The sequence below is a fragment of the Odocoileus virginianus genome, chromosome 3, assembly GCF_023699985.2.
Source record: "Odocoileus virginianus isolate 20LAN1187 ecotype Illinois chromosome 3, Ovbor_1.2, whole genome shotgun sequence".
Classification (NCBI taxonomy): Eukaryota; Metazoa; Chordata; class Mammalia; order Artiodactyla; family Cervidae; genus Odocoileus; species Odocoileus virginianus.
In genome coordinates, this window is record NC_069676.1 from 47,971,367 (window position 1) to 47,989,027 (window position 17,661).

General features: G+C 42.3%; 1 protein-coding gene across 1 annotated transcript in view; it reads left to right on the forward strand.

The window, feature by feature from the left end:
* Positions 1 to 262: 262 nt before the first annotated feature.
* Positions 263 to 17,661, forward strand: part of CYSTM1 (cysteine rich transmembrane module containing 1) — a 57,706-nt gene continuing 40,307 nt past the window's right edge. The window contains exon 1 of the mRNA XM_070465479.1: positions 263 to 419. The gene's annotated coding sequence lies outside the window, so the exon portion shown is untranslated. The remainder of the gene's footprint in view (positions 420 to 17,661) is intronic.

Here is a 17,661-nt window from a genome sequence, read left to right on the forward strand (position 1 = left end):
GGTAACATCTGGAGTCTCGGAGCACCGATCCAGCCTGAGGTGGCTGTCTTTTGGAGTCTCGGGGATCCATGCCCACTTATCCATGCCTACTTGAAGGCCAGAGAGGGGAGGCCGGAGCCGGACGGCCAGAGCCAGACCTCGAGTTTCCGCCAGCCGCTCGGGAGCGCTCCGGGTGGCGCCTCCAGGCCTCCCTGCTGGGGGCGGGGCTCGCGCTGTGACGCCGCCCCTCGCCTCGCCCCGCCCCGCGCGCGTTGCCAGGGTGATCAGGTGACTCCGGGCTCGCGGCTCTCCGGGAGGTCGTGACGTCAGGCGAGCCCAGTCTCCTCACTCGCTCCTTGGCAGGTGCGGCGCCACTTGTGCGGTCTCGTCAGGTTCCAGCGGGTCCCGGCCGAACCAGTGCTCAGCGGGTTCGTAAAGAGGTGAGGCGAGGCCCGCGGTGGACCCGGGCCCAGCCAAGCTGGGACCAGGGAGGGGGTTAGGCACGGGCAGAGCCCTTCTGGGCTTTTGCGCACCCCCGAGCTCCCCAGAGGGCGCTGGGAGAGCGACGGGCTCCCGGGCGCGACGGGCGCACTCGGGCCGGAAAGCGCGCAGAGCTGGGGGAGAGGCCGGGAGCCGGCGGAGCGGTTGCAGCCTGCCTGATACACACCCCGGCGCTTCGCGGCTGCTCCTCCGGGTCCGGTCGCAGAGCGGCTGGCTGAGGCTGGGAAGATCCCGCACTGCCCGCTGGGGCCTCTGAGTGGAGGACTGAGGGGCTCCGCGTAGCGAGGAGTCGGCTGACTGAGAGCTAGGCTCGCCACACCCGGTCTCGAGGGACGTCTGCGGGAGGCGTCCGCGTCTCTTCGCCTTGAGCTGTGATTTCTAGAGCGCTGCGGGCGACCCACTCCGCGCTCAGAACCGAGCCTGCTGGGGGCGCGAGGCCGGGCGGGAGCTGGGACCAGAGGTGTTCAGAAAAGATGTTTCAATCCTGTTGAGTGCAGTTGATAGAAATGTGAATAGACCTGTTGGGGGGAGTGAAATCTGAGCGGAGCCCCAAGGGACGGGGCTAATCTCTGGCAGCTGTGGGGGTTGGAAGAGTAGGGGGACGGAAAGGGGACCTCAGGGAAAGAGACCTTGAGCTGGAAGGAAAGGAAAGACTTACTGGATTGAGTGCTAGGGCGGTTTGGGGGGGCGGAGGAGAAGTTTGGAAAGTTAAGTTAGGGCCCACTTGGAAAAACTCTTTTGAGTACTCAGCTGAGGGTTTGTGGGTGGGAGCCGTTGAAGCGTCGGCTGGATTGCGGTAGCGGGAACACTGGTATGGGGAGACTGAGGAGGCTGTTGTGACAGCCTGAAAAAAGAGATGACAACGCCTGGAACTATAATCTGTTGGGATTCTGGAAACCTTGCTTCGGAAGTGTTTGTAGGAGACAGGGATAGGGGCGTAGGCAGCCAGGTGCCAATTATCCTAGATTAAAAAAAAAAAAAAAATTCCTTCTTAGGGAAAAGAAGCACCCAGCTGCCTTCTCTTATCTCATTTGACCCGATCAGTTATGGCTGTTTACGGGGTTTGCCTTCCTCCATATGCATTGAGGTTGTATTGACCACAGCGCTTACCCTTTAGAGGTTTCAGAGTGTTCTACAACACCTCTTATACCTAGGGTGAAACCCAAAGTCCGCGTGATTGATAGGAGATTTAATTGGCACAGAAGTTCTTGAAGGATTATCAGTGCCCAAAACATGAATATGGGAGTATTGAGGAAGCTGAAAGGAGTTCCATGCTCTTTGTTAATTGTAGAAGAGATTCCCCCCTTCCTACCTATTACTTTGAGTTTGTGGGCTTTCCAGGTAACGCTGCATAAGTATTAATTGGCCATTTTTGTCTTAAATTCTTGAGAAATGAGAAGAAGATATTTTGCTTATTGAAGAGGAATGATTGAGTGATGTACAGTTTTTTCCAACTCTGAAATTTATTGATCCTGTGGGGAAAAAAATTAAAAAAACAAAAAACAGCTATCCCTTTTATATTGAATCTTCCACAAACTTCTTTTTTCTGGAGGAAGTGAAATAGCTGAAACTTCTCACCAACTTGTTTTGTATTTGTTTGACTCCAGAAAACAGAATTGAACCTCCAGGGATCCTGTAGAGTAAAAGGCAGTTGAGGAAATTGCCAAGAACTTGGCAAGGTTTGTGCATAAATGGAGAAACCAGCACAGCACCCAAGGGAGGACAAATCCAGAGTGGTGGCACCTGGGGAATGCGAACTTCCAGTCAGATCAGCAACAACATTCTCTGTATATGACATCTTAAGACAGGCCATTTGAGCATTGAGCAATGTGTGTTTACAACATATTTCTACTAACCTGAAGAGTTTTTCCCCTTGTGTGCTTATTCATTGGTAGGATTTGTTAGTGTTTTTTATTGGGCTCTCCAGGAGCCCCATAATATTAAGAATCTAGATTTCTTTAATTTTTTTAAAAAAATTGTTATCAACTTTGTAAATCTCTTTGGAAATATTTGAAATGTCCAGTTAATCATGCTTTCTTTGTAAACGGTCCCCTCACCCTCCAAACACGATAATTAATAGGGATAGAGTAGGATAATCCCCTGGAGTAGGAAATGGCAACTCACTTCGGTATTCCTGCCTGGAAAATTCCATGGGCAGAGGAGCCTGGTGGCCTGCAATCCATGGGATCGAAAAGAGTCAGACTGAGCACACACACAAGCAAGCACGAGGATAAGCAAATAGTTAGCTTAGAAACCCGGTTAGGGAATTATAGATAGAGAGGGAACTTCAGGGGGCTTTGGGAGACTACAGTAAGACTAATGATCACTGAAGAAAATAATGGGAAGATTCTGAGACCATGTGCGCTTGCTTGACTCATAAAGCAAAACAAGTCGCTTAGCATCAAAGCCAGATTGGTTGGCTTAACAATAAAATCAAATCTAACCTGCTTAGCAACAAAACCATGCAACAGAAGCACAAGACATGCCCCCAGACAATAAAGCAGTGGTGGCATGAGACCTACCTCCTACCCAGTGAGCTCAGTGAGTTAATGATCCCTAAAACATACTCTTTGGCCCCTAAGACATGTTCACTGCACAGTGCCCCCCAAGCAATAAAACAATAGTAGAGAATAAGGCCTACAACCTACCCAGTGGCGTCATCAAGTCAATGACCCTCAGGATGTGCTCTGTGCACACAAAAACAATCATTTATGGGAAGGTGGCTTTTCAAAATGAAAGACCCACCCACATTGTACTGAGACCTGAATAACTTTTCCAAAGTGCTCTGACAGTCCTGGCCTGATCAAATAGGGACAAGGAAACATGCCTGCTCTACCTAATGGAAGAACCGATCATGGAAGTGTGACACTACTCAAGAAAGACAAAGATCTTTTCCCCCACCCCTCTCTCTGATTATAAAAATGTAATCCACTGAGTACTCAGGGCAGTGCAACACTTGCCTGCCTGCTTGTAAACCTTACAAGCATCTTGTTCTAGTAAATCTCATCTGTAACTTTGCCTCTTGCTAAATTCTTTTCTGTGCTGAGGCATAAAAGACTGGGAGCTCTTTGGAGGCCCCTGAGACGACACCCAACGGTTTCATAACTGTGTGTTGTCAGGTCAATTAAGTAGGCCAAGAGTTTTGGGAAATTTTCCACTTTCATTCACCCTTGCTACCTCCACAAGTTTCCGACTGGTAGAGAATTTAAGACTTCGATAGGAAGAAAAAATAGTGTTTCCCTAAACATAGGCTATGATAAACACCAGGGCTGGTTGTTCTGTTGAAGAACAGAAATAACCTCCTTTAAGGGAAACTGGGCCCACATGAGAGGCAGGGCTAGGGTATGAGCCAGAGACCCCCTTGGAACCTTCTAGGCCTGTGCCTTTGTCACCCAACAGCAGGCCCTTCTTTCCTGGCTGGAAACATTCCTCGCCCTTGAAATGGGGTAGTGAGCAGTGCTGTCTTCACCGAGTTTCTGAAGGAGTATTCATAGGACGTTTATATGAAATTTGAGCTCCTCCAAAGCAAATATTTTAATTGTTGGATGAATGGTATTTTTTTCAGATACTATGAAATAAAAAAAAAGAGGTGGACATTCTGAATTTTTATAAAAGCTTCATTGAGCACCCTAAGGCTTTTTTGGTTTTGTTTCCTGGTATATTTGGGTTTGGTCACCAATAAACCAATAGTGTGATCTGGAGGCCTAAAGGTAAGTTCATGTTTGCATTTCATATGTAAATAAGTTCAGACTGTTTTACATTTTATCCAGCTGGTTTAGTGCCTGGAGTAAGCCTAGGAGCCTCTTGGGCTTTTGATCCAGTATCCTTTCAACCCAGAAGGAGTTAGTTATTAAGCTCTTCAGAGACTGAAGTGAGCAATAATGCTCACTAAATTGAATGAGGAGTGAAATAGTCACGTTTTAAAATTCCCCTCTCCTACTTTGTCTCTCTGCCAGTCCTTGGTCAGGTAGGGATTCAGATGCTTGCAGAAGCATCCAGGGACCCTACAGAACTACAACATCCATCTCTCAGACTTGTGGCATAGTTATCACAGGAGGGAAGTTGCTGACAGGAGAGGCTTCCGGTTTTTCTCATGCTGAATCGAAAGCTGTGTTCTAGGCCTCCAGCCTCCTCACACTTGACCAAGGCTACTTATTGACTTGGCTGTAAAATGGGAGTCAGCAATTAAAACCCAGCAGTCTAGAAGCAAGGGGACTGGGCATGAGTTGACCCTCCAGGCTCCGACCAAAAAGGTTCACACCATCTTGGGCACTGTATATAAAGGGCTCTTCAAAAAGAAGTGAACTTAGAATGACTTCTTTTGTAGTTTTTCAGAGGCATATGTGGAATATTATTGCAGAATCCACCTGCAATGTGGGAGACCTGGGTTCGATCCCTGGGTTGGGAAGATCCCCTGGAGAAGGGAACGGCTACCCACTACAGTATTCTGGCCTGGAGAATTCCATGGACTGTGTAGTCCATGGGGTTCCAAGGAGTTGGACACGACTGAGCGACTTTCACTGTGGTGTGTGGAATGTTAGTACTTATTTAGGCCTCAGAATCAGAGCTGGGAAACTGAATGGGCCCTCCCTTCTAAAGCAAGAGAGATAAATGCTTTGAATCCAGTCTCTGTGGGCAGCAAGTCTTTACGTTTTTGCCAAAAATAAGGGATAGTGTCTATTTTTCTGAACCTTTCGATTATAGTGTCGACTTAAAATTCACAACTTAAAGTTGAGTGTTATTCGGTGGGAATTTTGAGGACTTTTAAGCCCAGAAGACAGCTTCAGAAGTAATCCTGAGAAAATTGCTCCAAGGAGATGAGAAGGGGAGCCAGGTTATATAGAAATTTTGCAACAAAAGGCAAGTAGTCTGAACATCAAAAGGTTATTGTTATTTAAAGAAAACCAGATAACCCAAGTTAAGGAATTTATCTATTTTCTGTATGTGGAAGATGTGAGAGGCTGGGCTAACTGAAATCATTCCTTTGGTATACACCTCAGCTATCAGGCCAGTGTCATGTGAATGAATATCCTCAGTTCGTCAGGGCTTACTCTCACAGTAGGAGGAGGCTGTAGTCTGAGGGAGGCTGGATGGCAGGCGTTCTCCTTCCCGAGTTCCCTTGGGGCTGCCCGGCTCAGGCTCACGGTAGAGGGCTGCAATCGAATTGTTAGTGATGGTGATAGCCCTGTTTACTAATAGGGCAGGAAACACTCCATTTCTCAATAGGCCTCACTCACTTCATTGTACTTGGCTCTGTTGTGCTTTGCATATACTGCGATTATTACAGATTGAAGGTTTGTGGCAACCCTATATCTATCGATGTCATTTTTCAACAGCAGTTGTTCACTTTGTGTGTTTGTGTTACATTTTAGTAATTCTCACAATACTTCAAACCTCCACCAGCAAAGAGATTGCAGCTTGCTGAATGCTTGGGTGTTTGTTAGCATTTTTCAGCAATAAAATATTTTTAAATTAGGTGCGTTCAGTTCAGTCGCTCAGTTGTGTCCAACTCTTTGCGACCCCATGGACTGCAGCACGCCAAGCCTCCCTGTCTATCACCAAGTCTCAGAACTTTCTCAAACTCATGTTCAGTGAGTCGATGATGCCATCCAACTATCTCATCCTCTGTCGTCCCCTTCTCCTGCCTTCAGTCTTTCCCAGCATCAGAGGTACATTAAGGTGTGTAGATTGTTTTTTTAGACGTAATGCTTTTGCACCCTCAGACTATAGTGTAGTGAATACCTAACTTTTATCTGCACTGGGAAGCCAAAAAACTTGTTTGAGTTGCTTTATTGTGATATTCAGTTTATTGTGATGATGCAAGTAAATGATATAAGGGAGTCTTAGTAATCATGGTGAGAAGAGGGTTTGATTTACCTGAATTTACTCATTAGAGAGTAATGCCTTATTCACAGATGCCTCTTATTACTTCTCTGATTTGTGCTAAAGAGTCATTAGTGTCAAGAGAATTGGCCCAGAAGATAGTGTAGATCACGACTGAAAAACCATCTGACCCCGTGGCCAGTGTTCACGAAAAAGTAGGGCTGGGGGCTGTTGAGTTGCAACGTTCTTTGGGATGAAAAAGACCTGGGAAATGGTGCCTGGCTTCTGACCTCAGTACTTCACCCGTGAGCTTTCAGCTTTGGGACCCTGGGTAGGATCATGTGGGTACAAGATGTGGTACTGGAGTTCTGTAGGAATGTGCCTAGCTCATGAGTCCTTATCTTTAAGCCTGTTTTGACTGCTTTCCTCCTGCTTGCTAGCTTTCCATAGACCCCAGACCCCGTGTCCCTCTTTCCCCCACCCCCAGCCTTTCTTCTGCAACACTGTCACTAAGATTGTGATTCTTCAATCCCTGATGCAGTTTCTGCATCCTTCTGGTTCTGCTGACTTTGTAGAACTAAACTTTGGCAAATCTTGATATGTGATGGTGGCAGTAGAAACACCAGTGATGGCTGTTATTGCTGTTTAGTCATTCTGTTGAGTCCGACTCTTTTGCAGCCCCATGGCCTATAGCCTGCCAGGCTCCTCTGTTCATGGGATTTTCCAGGCAAGAATACTGGAGTGGGACAGTTTATTTGTATTCCACCTGAGTGATTTTTGTCTTATCTCTTTGCCATCAGTACTGTTAACAGTTTTTCTTTAAAGTGTGCCATTTAAAAAAAAAGTTAAGAAGTTATTTAAAGGGGAAAACTATGATTGACTTAAATTGGAAACAGCTATCATCTGACACAAATAGAAGGTAAATATTAAAAAGCATAACTGTTAAAATTGTCCACATTCCCCAAACTGTGCCACATATCCCACTTGGAAAAATACTGCCTTCATCCACAGATATGACTCACTGTGAATTTTTTCAGGTGGCAGTAGACAGGTGATAGGGATGGTTTGAGGGTAGCCAGGTTTCAGAGAGGGCCTCTTGAATCCCACCTCCTGAAACTCCAAGTGGCTCTGTAATACCAGGAAGACAGCAGAGTGAAGGGTCTAGGAACTAAAGAGAAATGCGTGCAGTCAGTTGAAACCACTGGTGTTTTGATAGGAGGTTTGCCAAAAGGAGGCCTGGGTGGTGGTGAGCCTGTATGCTATATCATCAATAAATTCTAGGCCCTCTGCCAAGGATGTAACTTTATTGATGCTGTGTTCTATTGCTCCTTCTGTGCAAGTGTGCACTTGGAAAACTCAAAATTTTGCTCAGGTGGATGCAGTTTGGTTTTCTTGTTTTGGTTTTAACTAATCAATCACTGCCTCATATTCCTTTGATCTCCTTGGCTTCTATATATTAACATACAATTGCTCTTGGTGGATGTAACTAATGACAGAACTCTGAAGTTAGCATCTAGCCTCTGTTTTGTGTAAGCTTTTTGTCTGTAATGCCTATTTTAAAAATTCTATGAAAATGAAGAAAAGAAAGGAGGAAGGAGTGCACTGCCCTGGCTTGTCTGATCCTTGGGGTGACCACGTGGCAGGTGTGACTGGTACTTGCTGGTGTGCAGTGAAATTCACTCTTGTCCTTTGAGGCTGCCCTACGGTGCTGACAGAGCTGCAGCTCCTGCAGAGGGTCAGGAGAGCTTGCTTTAATGATGAAGCGAAGCCAGGGCCAGCCTGATAGCCAGCAGGAACCAGGAATGCTTAGTTAAATTACCAGCACATGAAGCTGTAGGGGCCTCTTTCTAAGCTATCAAGATTTCAACTTTCCCACAAAGCCTAGTCTAATGCTCTGGGAGGGGGGCAGGCAGAGCCCATCTTTCAGGGGCTGTGCTGGTGGAGGACCTGGCCTGGGAAGTGGCCTTGTCAGCTTGTTGGGAGGGATGGACCTGTGCCTTTCTGGTGTGTCCTCTCAGGTTGGCGGGGGGCAGGGTTCCTCCCTTTTTTCTCTCTGCCTGCTCTAACCTGTCCTTTCATCTCCTCGACTCACTTTCTCTGTTAACTGCTTTCTTCCCTTTTACTTTTCCTTCTGTTCACTGCTGCTTTCGCTTCTACCCTCCCTCTTGCTGAACTCATTTTCTGTCCATTGTCACTTTGAGGACTGGCTGTTTGAAGTTGCAGAGTGACAATGCCGTCCTGTACATCCCAGTGACTAGATGTAATTCAGAGATCCCAGCCTGTCTGAGGAGGAGCCAGTCTTCACTTCCCCATGGCTTTCAGATAGCTGCATTAGTTGGGTACTGACCTGAGTCCCTGAGCTTGTGGTCGGATGAAGCTGGACATTGGAGTTCCCAAGGGGATAGTGAGAGGTGGGGGAATTGCTGGCCTTTTGGGGGCTGTCAGACAAGGGGCTGAGTGAGGTCCACCTTTGAGGAGTCCTTCCAGAAGCTGAAGGCAGTCGTCTGTCCTGCATTCAGGTGTCCTGCGGTTTCTGCAGAGAGCCATCCATGATTAATAAAGGCTGGAGAAGGAGCCCTTGGTGAGGTTCCCCTGGAATCTATGGGTCTGTTCACAGCTGTGGATCCTGCCCTGAAGCTGGAACAAAACATATTCTCAGTAGTAGTTGGATGGTTGTTGGAAGCACCAAGAAGCGTGGCTTTCCTGCTCAATAAGTTAAGAGATAGGTTGTGTGCCTGCCCAGTCGTGTCTGACTCTTCACTACCTTATGAGCTATATATAGCCCGCCAGGTTCCTCTGTCCATGGAACTGTCCAGACAAGAATACTGGAGTGGGTAGCGATTCCCTCTTCCAGGGTATTTTTCTGGCCCAGGGATTGAACCTGAGTCTCCTATGTCTCCTACATTGGCAGGCGGATTCTTTATTACTGCACCACCTGGGTTCTCCAAAAGCTATGAAATAGACTTTACCTAAAGATAATTTCCATTTTTTAGCATGTATAGTCACCTCTCAGTAGTTCCAGGACCTTCTCACCAAAATTATGTGGATGTTCAAATCTCTTAGATAAAATGACATAGTATTTGCATATAATCTATGCATATCCTCCAGAGAAGGCAATGGCACCCCACTCCAGTACTCTTGCCTGGAAAATCCCATGGATGGAGGAGCCTGGTAGGCTGCAGTCCATGGGGTCGCTACAAGTCAGACATGACTGAGCGACTTCACTTTCACTTTTCACTTTCATGCATTGGAGGAGGAAATGGCAACCCACTCCAGTATTCTTGCCTGGAGAATCCCAGGGACAGGGGAGCCTGGTAGACTGCCATCTATGAGATCGCACAGAGTCAGACACAACTGAAGCGACTTAGCAGCAGCAGCAGCAGCATGCATATCCTCTGAATACTTTAAATCATCTCTGGATTATTTGTAATACCGAACACATTGTAAATGCTTTACAAATGGTTGCCATTCAAGCTTTCCTTTCTGGAACTCTCTGGGATTTTTTTTTTCCTGAATATTTTAAATTTGCTGTTGGTTGAATCCAAGGTTGTGAAACCTGCAGATACAGAGGGCCAACTGTAGAAAAGTGTGTATGACAAAAAAGGTACAGTTTAATGAATAATTATATTCACTAATATAACTGTAACCTATTCAGGTCTAGAAATAGAACTTTATTTTTAAGCCCAAATGGGATAGTAAGAATGCTTTGTGTTGTAATTTGCTTTTTTCACTATGTTGGCACTTTTCCATTATCAGTGCATGTAATTCTACTTCATTCTTCTTAAGGGTCAAAGAGCAGTTCTGTGGTTTGGAAATTCCATGGCTTAACTGTCCCCATATTGGTGGACCTTTAGGATGTTACATATCATTTATGTCTGTGTATGTATTTTATATATATGTTATATAGTTATTATAAGTAAATGTTATAATAAATATTTGTGTTTGTGGTGGCAAAGAATCTGTCTGCCAATGCAGGAGATGCAGGTTCAATCCCTGGGTGGAGAAGATCCCCTGGAGAAGTAAATGGCCACCCACTCCAGTATTCTTGCCTGGGAAATATCATGGACAGAGGAAGAGTTGGACACGACTTAGTGACTAAACAACAACAACAAACAAATATCGTATATGTATTTGTATGTCTTTATAATATGTTATATAGTTGTAAACAAATGTTATAGTAAATATTTGTGGTATAAAATTGGGCTTTTTTGGGGTTTTTTTTTTTTTTTTTTTTTTGGCATACTGGCACTAGTCTATACCTGTAGGATAAATCCTAAAGGTGGAACTTCTGGTTCATAGAATAGACTTTATTATTTGAAGTTGCACTTAAAAATGAGTCTTTATTGAAGAATTTATAAGGAAAAAGAATGAATTCTCTGTAAAAGAAAGGGTGTTTCCTCCAAACATTAGAGAGGAATGGGATTCTGATGCCTGGATGGTTCAGGATACACTATTTTAGCTGTTGGTAGATATTTTCAGATAGCAATTTTTGTTGTTTTTGCATTTGCATTTCTCTTTTTAAATTTTATTGAGGTATAGTTGATTTATAATGCTGTGTCAGTTTCTGCTGTTCAGCAGACTGACGCAGTCATACATATATATTCTATTCATATTCTTTTCCCTCATAATTTGTCACAGGATATTGAATATAGTTCCCTGTGCTGTTCAGTAGGACCTTGTTGTTCATCCATTGCATACATAAAAGTTTGCCTCTGCTAATCCCAGACTTCCAGTCCTTTCCTCCCCTACTCCCCCTCCTCACTGCAACCACAAGTCAGTTCTCTGTATCTGTGAGTCTGTTTATGTTTCGTAGATATGTTGACTTGTGTTGTCTTTTATATTCCACATGTAAGTGATAGCATATGGTATTTGTCTTTCTCTTTCTGATTTGCTTCACTTAGTATGGTAATCTCTAGGTCCATCCATGTGGCTGCAAATAGCATTATTTCATTCTTTTTGATGGTTGAATAATTCAGGAAGCTTTTTTTTTTTTTTGAGGGCTGTTTAATAAAGGTTATATATCTTATTCCTTAGAGAGTGACAGGCCTAGGATCCAGCCAGAGATTCTGTATAGAAAGCTTTATGCAATGAGATTTTAGCAGATGATGTGTTTTCCTGTGGTTTAGGGGAACTTCTCTGGATTCTCACAGTCTCCAAGGCTGCAAGTTTATTGTTGGAGGGAGATGAGATTGCCTGTAGCCATGTTTTCAAATAATATTGAACTACTATGAATTAATAACATGTGTATGACTTTTCAGACTTCATTGTTCTTCATCTAATATATCAGGACAAATGGAGAATGCTTACATCTTTGTGTTAGTTTAATGTTGGGGATAGTGGTTTAAAGCAATTACCTGAGTGGCTTTAGCAAGCCATGTTACTAAATAGTTTGTAGATTTTTTTGGTTTCACGTGTAACTCAGTTGTATAAGCAATAAATAGTTTTTATAGCCTTTGTAAGAAGGGAAAACAAGACAGTCTGTGAAATTCTTCATTACTCTAGAACAGGGCCTCCAGGGGTGGATGATCCACTATTATTTTTTTGCCTCCCTTGTGCATTTTGAGGCCCTTGTTCAGTGAAGAGCCCATTTCTGAGCTCTGTGTCATTGTGCATTCCACTGAGAGGCTACTACTCTAAAGCCACAAGTCAAAATGATTTTGATGATACAACAGGCATGCTCTGGTTTATTCATTCATTGATTATGTGAGGACAGCTCCAGGCCTGGTTAACTCTCTAGCAAACAAAAGATCATGAATGAAGTAGGAGTGGTTAATAATATTTGGGAGATTGATTCCAGAATCAGTATTTAGAAAGTAATGAATAAAACAGCAGGTTGTCTCCTTCCCCCCTGTTCCCCAAAGAAAGCAACTTAGGAAATGATAACACAGCCAAATGTGTTACCCATAGTGAGGAAGTCATAAAAACAAAGATCTTGTCTATGTCATAGTATCAACAGTCAGAGTCTCCTGGTGTTGCTCTGTTACTGTGAATGTCACTGCCACCTTTTAGAAGTGAATCCTGGGAATTCCCTGGTGGTCCAGTGGTTAATACTCTGTGCTTTCACTGAGGAGGCCACAGGTTCAATCCCTGGTCCAGGAACTAAGATCCCACAAACCATGCAGCATGGCCAAAAAAAAAAAAAAAAATTTTTAGTAGACCTGAACCCTTGCTGTTGCTATTCCCAGGGCCCCAGTGTGAAGCTTGCATGTCAGGAGTAGGTTCTTCCTAGATGAAGGCCTGTGGCTGTGGAATGCCTGTTCTTGTGGCTTTGGGGTTCGGATTTGATGCTGTTGCTTCTTTTCTTGGCCCACAGCAGGTTCACACTACGTGGCCCACTTCCTCTGTTGGCAGGGTCATTTTCTACTTGTACCTGAGTTTCAGTAAACTGGAGTAACTCTTTGAGATAACTGCCCTCTGAACCAGGCAAAGTGTCTGGTCTGTTTAGCCAAACCACCCACACCATACCCTTGAAATTTAGCCAACTTCCAGATTTTTCCATCTGATGCAGTAACCAACAAAAGGAAAAGAATTTTATTATCAGAGGTACTGAAGAGGAAGAGCAAGCCAGCTAGAATTCGTCCTCTGATATCCTCATTACTGGGCCTCTCAGGTAGTAAGTACTTAATGTTGAATAAACAAATAATCGGTTTTGCCAATTGTTATCTGCCAAGCAAACAAAATTACGTGAATCCTATTAAAAGATATAAAGAATAACTAGAAAAAGTTATAAACGTAATAGAAAAAGAAGCTGCAATGATCCTGAAAGTTTACTCTTAGCAAGGTTGTTTTTGAGTGTTACCTCTGACAAGAGTGTGAGGTTTGAGTAATCTGAATTCCTCTTTCTGCCTAATTCTCAGTGTGATCGTCGCTTCTTCTTAGAAACCTTATCTGACTCCCCTGACCCGTTGTCTCTACTCTTTTTAGAATGGCCAGATGACTGTGAATGGGATAAACAAACATGTCAACACCGAAATTTAACGAAAACTATAAACCTGAGATGGTAGAGCAGCACAGAACTAGTAATTCTAAAGCTTTTTTTTTAGCATAGTCATACCCCAAATTATGGGTATGAGAATCAAAAAAAAACCCGAGGAACCTAGAATATAAAGTAATCTATTCACAAAGATCCTATTAAAAGGCCAGCTAATTAGGGAGTTCAAAAAAGACACAGAGGAGGTCTTTAGAATAAGATCAGCTTTCATGTTTTCAAACTGCAGTTTTGTAAATTCCCAAAAAAGATATAATAAAGAGAGAGGGATAAGCATAACTTCTGGCTTTGAATATGAGAATAATTCCAAGGTGGGGAAAGTCTCTATGTAACCTAGAGAAATTTTTTTTAACCCCAAGTTTACTTAGCCAAGTGACTTCTCAGTTTGAAGCAGAAGAAAACATTTAAACAGCTTAAGGAACTGTGGTGTCTTGTGAAGAAAAGAATCATGGGACTTCCCTGGCTGTTCAGTGGTTAAGACTCTGAGCTTATACTGCAGGCGGCACAGATTTGATCCCTGGTTGGGAACTAAGATCCTGTATGCCTCATGGTATAAAGTGAAAGTAAAGTTGCTCAGTCGTGTCCGACTCTTTGCGACCCCCTGGACTGTAGCCTACCAGGCTCCTCAGTCCATGGTATTTTCCAGGCAAGAACACTGGAGTGGGGTGCCATTTCCTTCTCCAGAGGATCTTCCCAACCCAGGGATTTAACCTGGGTCTCCTGCATTGTAGGCAGATGCTTTACCGTCTGAGCTACCAGGGAAGCACCGCCCCCCCCCCCCCCAAAAAAAAAATCACAATTACAAAAATCACTGTAAAAAGCAGTGATGAGCAGATATAAAGTAGTTTATCCATAAAGGAGAATTTTTAGTAATAGGAAGGGAAATTAGAGTACTAGAAGGAGACAGAAGGTCTACAGAGGCATTCTAGCTATTTAAAAAAAAAATAGGTGGGTAGCATGAAAACACCAAAAAGCACTAAGAAAACAATTTTTTTCTGACTGGGATTTTTTAAAATACAGAATAAATAACAATTGCCTGTAATTTTAGCACCCAGTGAAAACCACTATAAATGTATTTTTTTTTCCATCTAGCCAAATTTTATGTCTACTGTTGCTGTACACTTAAAGCATGAAAATCTTAATGTACAACTCCAGGAGTATTCCATGTAATCATGACTCAGCTTAGGATGGGGAACATCTCCATTATCCCAGAAGTCACCTCCTATGCCTCTTCCAGTCAATATCTGTAGATTCGTTTTGGCTGTTCTTGAACCTCATATAAATGGAATCTTAGCAATATAAAGTCTAGGTTCTTTCATTGATCATTGTCTGTCTGACTCATCCATGTTGCTGCAGATAGTAGTCATTCTTTCCTTATTGCTGGGCAGTTTCTATTTGATAGACTATATTGTAATCTTCCTGTTCTGCTATTGATGAACATTTGGATAGTTTCCAGTTTGGGGCTATAATAAATCAAGCTGCTTTGACCTTCTTTATTTTTTTGTCTGTATCACACAGCATATGGGATATCTTTAGTTCCCTGACCAGAGATAGCACCCGCACCCCAGTATTGGAGGTACATAATCTTAACCACTGGACTACCAGGGAAGTCACTGATGATTCTTGCATATATCTTTGGTGTGCTTATGCACTCATTTTACTTCAGTATATTTCTAAGAGAAGAGTTGCTAGGTCATAAGGTAAATACTGCCTGAGTCATGAATATATTATAAACTTTGTTCTAAAGGTGTGATTGCTTTAGCTTTTATATAAAAGTCCATGGTGTAGTGTGAATTATTCATGGTTTATAAGGATGGAGATCATTTTTTTTCTCCCATAAGAATAGTTGGCACTATTTATTGAAAAGACTAATTTTTACTTTCTGAGTTGCAGTGGTACCTTTCTATTAAATTAGGCAACTACTGTGTGGGTCTCTTGTAGAATGCTTCATTCTGTAACATTGATCCATTTATTACTATTTATTTTAAAGAAAATCAGGATCATGCTATTGCATTCTTCTTACACTTAATATTATACCATGCTTTGAAAGCAAATTGAAAATAAGTGCAAAGAAACTATTATATAGATATACATAATTTATTGTTTTGGTTTTTTTGGACATTTGGGTTTTCTTTTTTCTGTTTTGTTATGCTCTTTTATGTTGCAGGCTTTCCACAAATGTCTTGATAATCCTTGTTCATTCATTTATTTATGAGGCAATAAAAAGTCTATTAGAAGTTCTCTGTGCATGGGCTTTATTGTGGAATGACTGGATGAGTCATTTCTTTGGACTCTCGAGTATCATTATCAATATATTTTTCCCCTTGGGGCTGCTCGATTTTTCCAAAGGAACATTCTCCGCCCTCCTGCCTGCAAGGTCAGTGCCAGCTATCTTGTCATTTAAAAAGTAACAACTTTGAAAAACTGTTCTTTCCTTCATCTCTACTTTGCTGAGGTCTTTGATTGTTATCTCCATGGGCCACTTTCTGAAAGAATAGTTTCTACTCTTCTCATTTTATGGTTGAATGTCTGAAAATCCTGTGACTTTGAGCATGTCTTGAGTGGGATCATCAGATATTATTCAATGCAGTCTTTTTAAAAAGTTTTTATTTTAAATTGGATTATAGTTGATTTACACTGTTGTGTTAGTTTCAGTTGTATAGCAGAGTGATTCAGTTGTTCATATACAGATATCTGTTCTTTTTCAGATTTTTTTCCCATTTAGGTTGAGTGGCATTCCCTGTGCTATACAGTAGGCCCTTGTTGGTTATCTATTTTAAATATAGTGTGTATATGTCAATCCCAAACTCATGTTTCCCCTTCACTTACCATAAATTTGTTCTCTAAGTCTGTAAGTCTGTTTCTGTTTTATAAATAAGTTCATTTGTATCATCTTTTTTTAAGATTCTGCATATAAGCATTATCATATGATATTTGTCTTTGTCTGTCTGACTTACTTCACTTATTTATGATAATCTCCAGGTCCATCTTTGTTGCTGCAAATGACATTATTGTTTTTATGGCTGAGTAATATTCCATTGTACGTATGTACCACATCTTCTTTATCTATTCATCTGTTGATGGACATTGAGGCTGCTTCCATGTCTTGGCTTTTGTAAACAGTGCTGCAGTGAATGTATGGGTGCATGTATTAAGACATGGGGTTGCAAAAGAGTCAGACATGACTTAGTAACTAAACAACAACAGATCCTTTCAAACCATGGTTTTCTCCAGATATGTGCCCAGGAGTGGAATTGCTGAATCATATAGTAGCTCTGTTTTTAGTTTTTTAAGGAACCTTTGTACTGTTCTTCATAGTGGCCGCTCCAGTGTACGTTCCCACCAACAGTGTAGGGGAGCTTCCCTTTTCTCCACACCCTCTCCAGGATCTGTTGTTCATAGACTTTTAGATGATGACCATGCTGACTGATGTGATATATAGTTTTGATTTGCATTCTTTGATAAGTAGCAATGTTGAGCATCTTTTCATGTGCCTGTTGGCCATCTGTATGTCTTCTTTGGAAAAATGTCTATTTAGGTCTTCTGCCTGTTTTTCGATTAGGTTGTTTGTTTCTTTGATGTTGAGGTACATGAGTTGTTTGTATATTTTGGAGATTAATCCCTGTTGGTCACATCATTGGCAAATATTTTCTCCCATTCTGTGGTCTGTCTTTTCACTTTGTTCATGGTTTGCTTTTCTGTGCAAAAGCTTTTGAGTTTAATTAGGCCCTATTTGTTTATTTTTGTTTTTATTTCCATTACTTTCAGAGTCAGATGCAAAAGACATTGCTGTGTTTTATGTCATAGAGCATTCTGTTTTCCTCTAAGTTTTATAGTATCTGGTCTTATATTTAGGTCTTTAATCTATTTTGAGTTTATTTCTGTGTATGGTGTTTAAAAAAATTTATTTCCTTCTTTTACATGTAGCTGTCCAGTTTTCCCAGGACCACTTATTGAAGAGGCTCTGTTTCCTCCATTGTATATTTTTGTTTCGTTTGTCATAGATTAATTGACCATAGTAGCTGAGATTTATTTCTGGGCTCTCTATCCTGTTCCATTGGTCTATATTTCTGTTTTTGTGCAAGTACAATATTGTTTTTATGACTCTAGCTTTGTAGTATAGTCTGAAGTCAGGAAACCTAACTCCTTCAACTTCATTTTTCTTCCTCAAGATTGCTTTGACTATTCAGGGTCTTTTGTGTCTCCATAAAAATTTTTAAATGTTTTGTTCTAGTTATGTGAAAAATGCCACTGGTAATTTAATAGGGCTTGTGTTGAATCTGTAGATTGCCTTGAATATTATAGTCATTTTGACAATATTTATTCTTCTAATCCAAGAACGTGGTATTTCTTTCCATCTGTGTTATCTT